The following is an 11010-nucleotide window of genomic DNA, read 5'->3' on the forward strand; positions in this document are numbered from 1 at the left end:
TGGGCTCAAGCAAGCCTCTCGTCTCAGCCTCCTTTTCAAAAGTGCTGGGATTTCAGCCAGCATGCCCAGCCCAATTACTACATTTTATTAATAACAGAACCTAAGACAGAAATCCTATATGATGGGTTTTTTTTTTTTTTTTGAGACAAGGTCTCACTCTATTGCCAAGGTGGAGTGTAGTAGTGAAATCAAAGCTCACTGCATTCTCAAATTCCTGGGCTCAAGCCATCCTCATGCCTCAGCCTCCCAAAATAGCTAGGACTACAGGCGCACACCACTATACCCAGCTAATTTTCATTTTTACCTTTTGTAGAAACAGGGTCTCACTATGTTGCCCAGGCTGGTCTTGAACTTCTTGCCTCAAGCAATTCTCCTGCCTCTGCCTCCCAAAGTGCTGGGATTACCAATGTGAGCCACCTCGGTTGGCCCCTATTATTTAGCAGAACTTTTCTCAGTGTCTGGCCAACAAGACCTAAAGGACTTTGAGCTGCTTAAACAACCACTAGAAAGCACCTTACAAAACAAAGATGCCGATGTGTTTACTATTTATATAAAATACATAAACAGGAGGAAATCACATAAATCACAAGCTGCTGTTTTCCTTAGAATCTACAACAACCATATTATTTTATGAAAAACTGGACCATATTAAATGACTCAGGCCTCGGAAATGTGTAAACCTGTACAATTCCGCATTGGAAACAGCCGTTTATATGTACTGTCACTTAAAACACAAATTATGGTTGGTGTAAAAGATTTTAATTCACATAAATTTACTGGTAAAAACTACATATCTAGGAGAGAACTACTCAGGGCTTGCCACACATATAGAGGAAGTCCTGGCAGCTGGTTACCTTCTCTTAGGGTGACAGAGGTTGGGTAGGATGGAGGATAAGAAGGGAAGGTGCCGGCCGCAGCGGCTCACACCTGTAACCCCAGCACTTCGAGAGGCCAAGGCAGGAAGATCACTTCAACCCAGGAGTTTAAGACCAGCCGAGCAACATAGTGGGGCCCCATTTCTACAAAACAAACGAACGAATAATTAGTTGCGGTGGCGGCACGCACCTGACTGTAGTCCCAGCCTCTCGGGAGGTGGAAATGGGAGAATTGCTTGAACCTGGGAGGGCAAGGCTGCTGTGAGCCATGATTGCAGCACCGTACTCCAGCCTAGGCAACAGGGCGAGACCTTGTCTCAAAAAACATGTATATATTTGTAGCATCTGCTATAAATGTTTTTAAAATGTACTATGACTCAGAACATGGTGAAATGTAGGATTATGTGAATCCATTTGAGAACCCAACTTTTATTACAGGAAGCAGAATACCTTTTAATGTTAATACTTCTAAAATTTTTTCCATGAAATAAACCTTAAAAACTGTGCTCCATCTAATAGGGCTCTGGGCGATTATATATAATCATCTTTCCTCTTAGAAAGAACTACTTTTTAATCCAGTCCTCCTTATCCACATGGCAAATCCATCATAACTTTGACACATCATATACCCTGAGCCACTAGTCTAATGTATCATAAATTAATGCCAGCACCAATACAACATTTTGATCACCATATCTGTTACAGAAAAATCTAAGTGTGTTAAAACCATCTGATAACTCTGCCCTCAAGTTTTCCAGGCCATTTAATTATTAAATTTCCCTTAAAGGGATCTCTATTGTATGCAATTCAGATTTTGGTGAATGGCAGGGGTTTTTTTCCTGAGGTCACCAGTGCTTTTAACCACGGCCTAAAGAGCATCCTGTGCTGATTAACATGCCTCGGATTAACTAGATTTAGCATGTGGCAATCATACTCCATTCAGCAGGGCCCATCTCTGGTGAATCGTGGACATTAATGACAGTTGCAAGAGCTCAAATATTATATAATCACTAATTACATTCTGTGCAATTAGTGGAGGCTCATCAGTGTGAATCACTAATGGCTGATCACCCTGTTCTCTCTGGGAAGAAATAGATGGTCTGCATAATTTTCTGATTGTATTAGCATAGACACAAACGTTATTAACGAACTTTGGTGACCATGAAGAGGCTGGATGCCTGTGATGGACAAAGGCAAGAGGTTCTGCTTGATGGGCACAGGCACTTCATTTTGAACATGAGCACTGTGTTTGTGGTTTTCTGGCATGACTCACTCACTCCTCACCTTCTGAATGGAAACTGCACACAAAATCTTGGCCACCCAGCCAATAAATAACTTGTACACAAGGGCAGTTTAAAAAAAAAAAAAAAAAAACGTGGATTTGTGTTTTTCTTAAATTGGTTTTCAGAGAGCCAAGCTTTAAGAATTTGTGGGACATTTAAATATAAAGTTGGTGACTAAATAGGAGAAACACTTCTGAAATGGTAAAGAGATTATCTGAATTTTATTTAACGCTCTGTATGTCTGGCCACTATATTAGTTTGCCAGTGCTGCCATAATAAAATATCACAGGTTGGATGGCCTAAACAATAGAAGCTTATTTCTCACAGGCTGAAAGTCAGAGGCAAGTTTGGCTTCTCCTGAGGCCTCCTCTCTCCTTGGCTTGCAGGTAGCCGTCTTCTTGCTGCATCTCCACATGGCTTTTTCTCTGTGCGAGGACATTCCTGATGTCTCTTTGTGTGTCCGGCTTTCCTTTTCCTGTAAGGATACAGTCAGATTGAATTAGAGCCCATCCATATGACTCACTTTATCTTAATTACCTATTTATTTATTTGTTTGTTTATTTCTGAGACCGGATTTCACTCTGTCACCCAGGCTGGAGTGCAATGGTGCGATCTTGGCTCACTGCAACCTCTGCCTCCCAGGTTCAAGTGGTTCTCCTGCCTCAGCTTCCCAAGTAGCTGGGATTACAGGCACATGCCACCACGCCCAGCTGATTTTATAGTTCGCCTTGTTGGCCTGTCTGGTCTCGAACTCCTGGCTTCAAGTGATCTGCCCGCCTCGGTCTCCCAAAGTGCTGGGACTACAGGTCGGAGCCACTGCGCCCGGACTTAATTACCTCCTTAAAGGGCCTATTTCCAAATACAGTCACACCCCGAGGTACTGGGACTTGGGCTTCAACCTGTGAATTTTGGAAGAACACAGATCAGTCTAAACAGCAGGATCTTTACAAACTACAAATATTCTAACCCAAGACGTTCTTGCTGGAAGACTGACGACGGGCTTGACTACATGAACATCTTAAGGGTGTCCTTTGGTGGGGAGCTACACTGTCCAAACTGGTAGCCAACAGCTACGTGTGGCTACCATGTTCGATAGCTGTGACTATTGAACACTGACGTGTGGTGAGAAACCGAATTTTTTAATTTTTTATTTTAACTAATTTAAATTTAAAAACTAAAGAAGGGTAAAACTATTTTTCTGCTGAAGACAGCTTTATTGGGTTAGTAGAAATACATTTAATTTCAATCATTACAAATTTAGTGTCTGGATAGAGATGTGCTAAAAATGTAAAATACACACTGGAATTCAAAGACTTAGAATGAAAAAAAGTGAAATATCTCTTTAATAATTTTTATATTGATTATATGTTGAAATGAAAATATATTTAGTATGTTGAGCTAAATTAAATGTATTAAACTCAATTTCACCTGTTTCTTTTCTTTTTTTAATAATGTAGTGACTAGATAATTTTAAATGACAGGTCTGGTTTGCACTGTATTCCTATTAAACAACATTGGGTTAGAGCTTTAGCTCATTGCTCACCAAAGGTAGGTCAGTAAATAACCTAAAATATGAATTCCTTTTGCCAAAAAGATTAAAGTTGAACAAGTTCTTTTGTGCCCTCTATACAAAGATTAAGATAACTGAAACCAACCATTTATTCTTGGGTACTAATATATTATTAAATCTTGCCATTACTTGCCATATTTGTAAGTTTTCTCAATAGTATTTTCAACATTAAAATTTTGTTGGCCAGGCACGGTGGCTCATACCTGTAATCCCAGCACTTTGGGTGGCCGAGGTGAGCGGATCATGAGGTCAGCAGATTGAGACCATCCTGGCCAACACAGTGAAACCCCGTCTCCACTGAAAATACCGAAATTAGCCGGGCGTGGTGGCAGGCGCCTTACTCCCAGCTACTCGGGAGGCTGAGGCAGGAGAATCGTTTGAACCCAGGAGGCGGAGGTTGCAGTGAGCCAAGATTGTCACTGCACTCCAGCCTGGCAACAGAACAAGACTCCGTCTCAAAAAAAAAAAAACAACAACTTGTTAAACCTATGTTTAACAATCAGAAATAATTTTCCATGTAATGAAAAGATTCTTTCTTATAAATTAATCCCTCTATGCTGGTGCCCTGATTTCTTTTTTTTTTTTAATTTGTCTTCCCATCCTACTTGCCATTTTTTTTTTTTTTTTCTGTCCTTCTGCCTCAGCTACTAGGAAATTCCTAAGCAAAGCATCTGATGTCTGATGAGGCCCGGAGGCTCACACCTGTAATCCTAGCACTTTGGGAGGCCAAGTAGGGAGGATCACTTGAAGCCAGGAATTCAAGACCAGCCTGGGCAACAAAGCAAGACTCTGTTTCTATGAAAAATAAAACAAAATTAATAATTAGCCAAGTGTGGTGTCTACTCAAGAGGCTGAGGCAGAAGGATAACTTGAGCCCATGAGTTAGAGGCTGCAGTAAGCTATGATTGCACCACTGCGCTCCAGCCTGGGCAATAGAACCAGACCCTGTTTCCAAATAAATAAATAAAGGCATCTGATATTCTTTCTTTCCTCTATTTAACACATGCTGAAAACTCATCTGATTTCTTCATCTGCAGCATAGAAGAGCAAAGAAGGCCCATGGGGTCTCTGGTTATGGTACAACTTTTAAATAGGCCTGGCGCAGTCAGTGGGGGGACAGTGAGGGTTTTGAGGGGCTGTAGGAATTGAATTCTAAGGTTTTGTAAAAGACTTTGAGGGTGATTTTTGTAAATCACTCTACTTAACATTACAGCATTGAAAAGTAAAGAATTAAAAGTTAAAAATTCAAACAAGGTAGAAGATACAAGGTCAGAATAACTGGTTGGTTTTCTCTAACCCTTTCTTAAGCAGCTTAATCCCCAAATGTCATAAAGAACAACTAACAAACAGCAGACGGAACTTCTGGACATCTGACCCCATGACATAGTTCGTTCTTCCCCACCTGCCAGTCCTTCTTAGTCCCTGATGGGGAATATCTAAAATTCCCTAAATGACCAGAGAATCGGTCTAGTGTCATGTCATCACTCTAAAATACAGGATAAGGGGAACGATCAAAGAGACAGTTTTTGCCTTATCACTTTGTTCTTTCTGGCATCAGTCAGCCTTTAGAAATAACAAAATCAATGCAAACGTTTGTTGGAAGATGCCTACTTTGAAGATCACTTGCTGCATAACTGTCTTGGTCATTTACATGGAATCCAGGGAGGATTTCAAAGAGTCTCTCTCCCTTGTTACTCAGATAAAAGGAAGACTCAGGTGTTGAGTTTGGTTTTGTGTGTGTGTGTGTGTGCGCACGCACGTTTTAATATTTGATAAGGCTTCTATTTCACATACACAAAGATTCCCATATGGGTTTTATTTCTTTTTCTCCTTTAATTGAAGTGATGCAGATTGAATCAAACATGAAAACTGCATTCAGACCCAAAAAAGGAAAAAATATTTATAGCCAGAAAAGTAAGTATATGGTTTCATATAGATAAAGCAAACATTTTTCAGTGTATGTAGTAGCAGTAATGCATTGCAGAGTGGCTTACATTAGAAAATACAAGAGAAAAAAAGATTGGTAAACGTAGCCAGCAGACAGATACAGAAGATCTACTTACCAATACTTGGGAGGGGAAGATGAAGAAAGGGTGTACATGAATCAAGTCCTCATTTGATACAACAAGTTCAGTAGAAAATGTGGAGAGAAACAAAATCAAGAACTAGTGGGAGGCCATGTTAATTAGAGTTGCAGAGGTGACTACTGGAAAACAGAAAATCAAAGAAAGTTTTAAGTTGTTGAAGGGATTTTGCTTTTCATTGGATGACCTTTGGCACTCTTGGGTTTTCTTTAACACATATACAAGTATTATTTTCAGAACATCTTTCCATTTGAGAAATAACAATCTATATTCTGCATTTACATCTCTCATTTACTTCTCACACACTGTCATCTGCCTTACATTCCCCACCCCATTATCCTACCCTCACCTAAAACACCCATCCTCTTTCTTTTCCTCTTTCCATCCCACCATGCTTCCCTTGCAACCACCAGAAGATTTTTATAACGTCACTCAGTCTGCTCTCTCAAATGACCTCCTAATTTGCAAATTCGAGGGACACTATTCAAGTGTGTTCCTCAAGGCCTCATCCTCTCTCCTTTTCTCTTTTCATTCTATTCACTCTCCATGAGCAATATCATCCTTACCCATCTATGTAACCTCACATCTATGTTGATGGCTACTAAACAAGTCTGTCTTCTCCAGAGTTTTAGTTATCTACCAACAGCCTGGTGAACATTACAGATGATAGGATTGGCCCTTCAGATTCAATGTGTCCAAATCTCAAGTCTCCATATTTTTTTCTCCAATCTGCTCTCACTTTACATTTGCTATTTTGGTAAATAGCTCCTACCCTGTTACCTAAGCCAAAGACTAGAGAGTTAGCGTAGATTTACGCATCTCACTCATGAAACACTGGAGACAAATTACATTAAAACATATAGGACTCACAGATAGGAAACCTGCAAAACAGAAGGCATTCAAGAAGTACCATGCATTTAAGAAAAATAAATACCATAAAATAGAAGAGGCAAATTCAAGAAGCAAAAGAACAAACACCTGAAAAAAAAGAAATGTTTGTCTTCATTCACAAATGATATGATTGTATATGTTAAAAATCAAAAAAGTCATCTGGGCGTGGTGGCTCAAGCCTGTAATCCCAGCACTTTGGGAGGCCAAGGCGGGTGGACCACAAAGTCAGGAGATCAAACCATCCTGGCTAACACGGTGAAACACCATCTCTACTAAAAATACAAATAATAATAATAATAATAATTAACTGGGCCTAGTGGTGGGTGCCTGTAGTCCCAGCTACTCGGGAGCCTGAGGCGGGAGAATGGCATGAACCCGGGAGGCAGAGCTTGCAATGAGCCAAGATCGCACCACTGCACTACAGCCTGGGCAACAGAGCAAGACTCTGTTTCAAAAAAAAAACAAAAACAAAAAAGTCTACAAAAAAATGTACTAGAACTAATGAATAAATAGAATAAGGCAGTTGGATACAAAGTCAATATGTAAAATTAATTTTATTCTGTATATCAGCAACAAACAGGTGGAAAATAATTTTTTAATGACATTTACAATAGTATCAAAAACATCAAATGCCTAGGAATGAATGTAACAAAATATGTACAAGACATTTACATTACTATGAAGTATTACTGAAAAAAACTAAAGATCTAAACAAATGGAAAGATATACCATTTTCATGGAGTGGCAAACTCAAAATATTTTAGATAGCTATTCACCCCAAACTGAGCTATTAAATCACCATGATTCTAATCAAAACCCTAGCAAGCCTTATTTTAGAAATCAACAAGTTGATGTGGAAATGCAAAGGCACTAGATTAGCAAAGACAATCATGAGAAAAAAAACAAAGCAGGAGGACTTATACTACTAGCAGATTTTAAGACTTATTACAAAGTTGCATAAATTAAAACAGTGCATCTATGCCAAGAAAAAACAAAGCAAAGCACGCATCTGTGCAAAGACGTACACATAGATTAAGGTAATAGACTAGAGTTTAAAAATAGACTCATAAAGTCAATTAATTTTTTTTTTTTTTGAGACAGAGTTTTGCTCTTGTTGCCCAGGCTGGAGTGCAATGGCGCAATCTTGGCTCACTGCAACCTCTACCTCCTGGGTTCAAGCAATTCTCCTGCCTCAACCTCCTGAGTAGCTGGGATTACAGGCATGTGCCACCACGCCCTGATAATTTTTGTATTTTTTGTACAGATTTCGTTTCACCATGTTGATCAGGCTGTTTTCGAACTCCTGACGTCAGGTGATCCACCTGCCTCGGTCTCCCAAAGTGCTGGGATTACAGTGTGAGCCACCACACCCAGGCTTCAATTAACTTTCAGTGAAGATGCTCAACAACTCAAAGGGGAAAGAAAAATATTTTCAATAAATAGCATGGAGAAATTTGAAATCTGCATCTTAAAAATGAACCTTGACCTCCTACCTCACACCATTCACACACAAAAAAATTAAGATAAATCATAAGCCTAAATGTGAAAGTTAACATACAAAGTTCCTAAAAATATATAGGAGACTATCTTCGTGATCTTAGAGTAGAGAAATATTTCTTAAGGCACAGAACTATAAAGACCATTACAGAACAAAATCTAATAAATTAGACTTCGAGAAAATGTAAAATTTTACTCAAAAATTAAAAAAAAACAAAACACCATTAGCCAGGTGCAGTAGGGCACACCAGTAGTTTCAGCTACTCAGGAGACTCAGGTGGGAGGATCTCTAGAGTCCAGGAGTTTGAGGCTAGACTGGAAAACAGTGGGACTCAGCCTGGAGAAAAAGAAAAAAAAAACACACACTATTAATATAGTGAAAAGGCAAGCCACACATTGGGAAACAATACTCTCAACCTGTGTATCTAACAAAAGATTCACGTACATAATTTACAAAAACTCCTGTAAATCAAGAAGAGAAAGTCAAACAACCCAGTTCTTAAAATGGTCAAAAGACTTGAACAGGTACTTCCAAAAGAATATATCCAAATGGATAATAAATATAGGTGTTCAATACAATTACTCATCAGGGAAATGTAACTAAAGACCACAATAACATAACTTGAGACATTGAACAATTCTGATACATGGTACCATATGAATGAATCTTGAGGACATTATGCTAAGTGAAATAAACCAGTCAGGCAAAAGACAAATACTGTATGATTACTCTTATATGAGGTACCCACAGTAGTCAAATTCATAGAGACAGGAAGTACAATGGTGCTTGCCAGGACCTGGGGGGAGAGGGAAATGGGCAGTTATTTTTTGTGATACAGAGTTTCAATTTTGCAAGATAAAATGAGTGCTGGAGAGGGATGGTGGTGATGGTTGTAACCATATTGACAGATGATGGAACCTAAAGGTATTTGGGTCATGAGGAATCCACCTTCATGAAGGAATAAATGCAGCCTCTCAGGAGTGAGTGAGTTTTCACTCTCATGCGACTGGATTGGTGGCAGCAAAAACAAGTTGTTCGAAGTGAGGTTGTCGGGCATGGTGACTCATGCCTGTAATCCCAGCAGTTTGGGAGATGGAGACAGGAGAATCACTTGAGCCCAGGAGTTCGAGACCAGCCTGGGCAACCTTGTGAGAGCCAGTTCCTATAAAATAAAATAAAATTAGGCATAGTGATGCACGCCTCTGGTCCCAGCTACTCAGGACGGGTAGGAGGATCACTTGAGCAGGAGTTTGAGGCTGCAGTGAGCCATGATCACATCACTGCACTATAGCCTGGGTGACAGAGCAACACTCTGCTCAAAAAACAATAAGAAGATAATAAAATAAAAATAAGTGTGGTTGCCTCTCATGTTTTATCCTCTTTGCATGCATACCCTTCTGTTTCCACTTCTCCACCATGTTATGATGCAGCACATGGCTCTCAGCAGACTTTGACCAGATGCGGACACCTAATATTTGACTTCCCAACCCCAGAATCATGAGCTAAATAAATATTTTTCCTTTATAAATTACCCAGTCTTAGATGTTCTGTTATAGCAACACAAAAATGAACAAAGACAGCCCACTTTATAGCAAAAGGGATGCAGCAACAGTTTCATGTCCATGGGGTCTACGAGTCTTGCTGCATTCAATACCACGGGGAAGCTGCCAGCCTGATCCACGAGTTACATCACCTGCTCAAGGCAAAGCCAATGTGCTGTCTGAGAAATAAACATCTTACAAGGATGAGGCTGTTTTCCAGAATGTGGCACACACCCTAAGTCAATGACCCTTATATGGTACTGTGTTCCCACTAGATGAAATAAATAGATTCTGGGACTAAGGGCTGAATATAGAAGTAGCCTCACATATCATCACTTCCAGTGATTTATTTAGAAATATGTGCTTCTCATCTCTTCAAACCTAGTTTCTGTGGATGCAGACATCTTGCTACCCAGAAGGGGAACACTTCCACCAGAGGATGTAAGTACATCATTAAACTTTAAGCTGTGAATGCCAACTTTGGGTTCCTCATATCAAGAGACCTGCAAGCAAGGACTGGAGTCACCATTTTGGAAAGCATCAATTAACCCTGATCATCACGAACAGACAGGGCTGCTGTTAAGCAGTGAGGGCAGGGAGGAATGTGTGTAGCATCCACTGAGGGCCTCTAGGTATTCCCTTGCCCAGTTTTAATGGTAAATGGACAGGTATAGCAGCAACAGCCACAGAAGGGCATGGAGACCAGAGGCTCAGACTCCTCAGGGACAATGATCTGGGTCACCCCAACAAGGAAGTTACCTAGGCCAGGATAGGTGCTGACTGAGTCTGAGGGAAATCTAGAATGGAGAATGGGGGAAGGAAAAGATGAGTATCAGCTTCAGTCCCAAGTTAGCTACCTTACCAGGAGCTATAGTTAATCCCATTAACTTCCTTCTTGTATTTTCCCCAGGAAAAAACATTGAGAATCCTGGAAGGCTGAATTTACATGCAGCAAGCAGATCTGAGAGGCACAAAGCCCATTCTATAGAGGACGCTATGACACTATCCAGATTCCCGCTTCAGGACCGGTGCATGCACTGCATGGGTGGACAGCATTTTGCCTCCTTAGGACTTACTTTTGGGTCTCTCTCCAGAAACAGCTCTTAGCTGACGGGAGCTGCCTGGCCCAAGTTTCAGCCCCTCTTTGACAATCTACATCCAATGATCGGTCACTGCAAGGGTACAACTTGAAAGGTTGCTGGACTACAAATCTAAGCATATTCCTTTTGAGACAGTATCAATGCACTGAGATATACACAAGCTCCTTC

This window comes from Colobus angolensis, unplaced genomic scaffold (assembly GCF_000951035.1).
Source record: "Colobus angolensis palliatus isolate OR3802 unplaced genomic scaffold, Cang.pa_1.0 Scaffold117, whole genome shotgun sequence".
Classification (NCBI taxonomy): Eukaryota; Metazoa; Chordata; class Mammalia; order Primates; family Cercopithecidae; genus Colobus; species Colobus angolensis.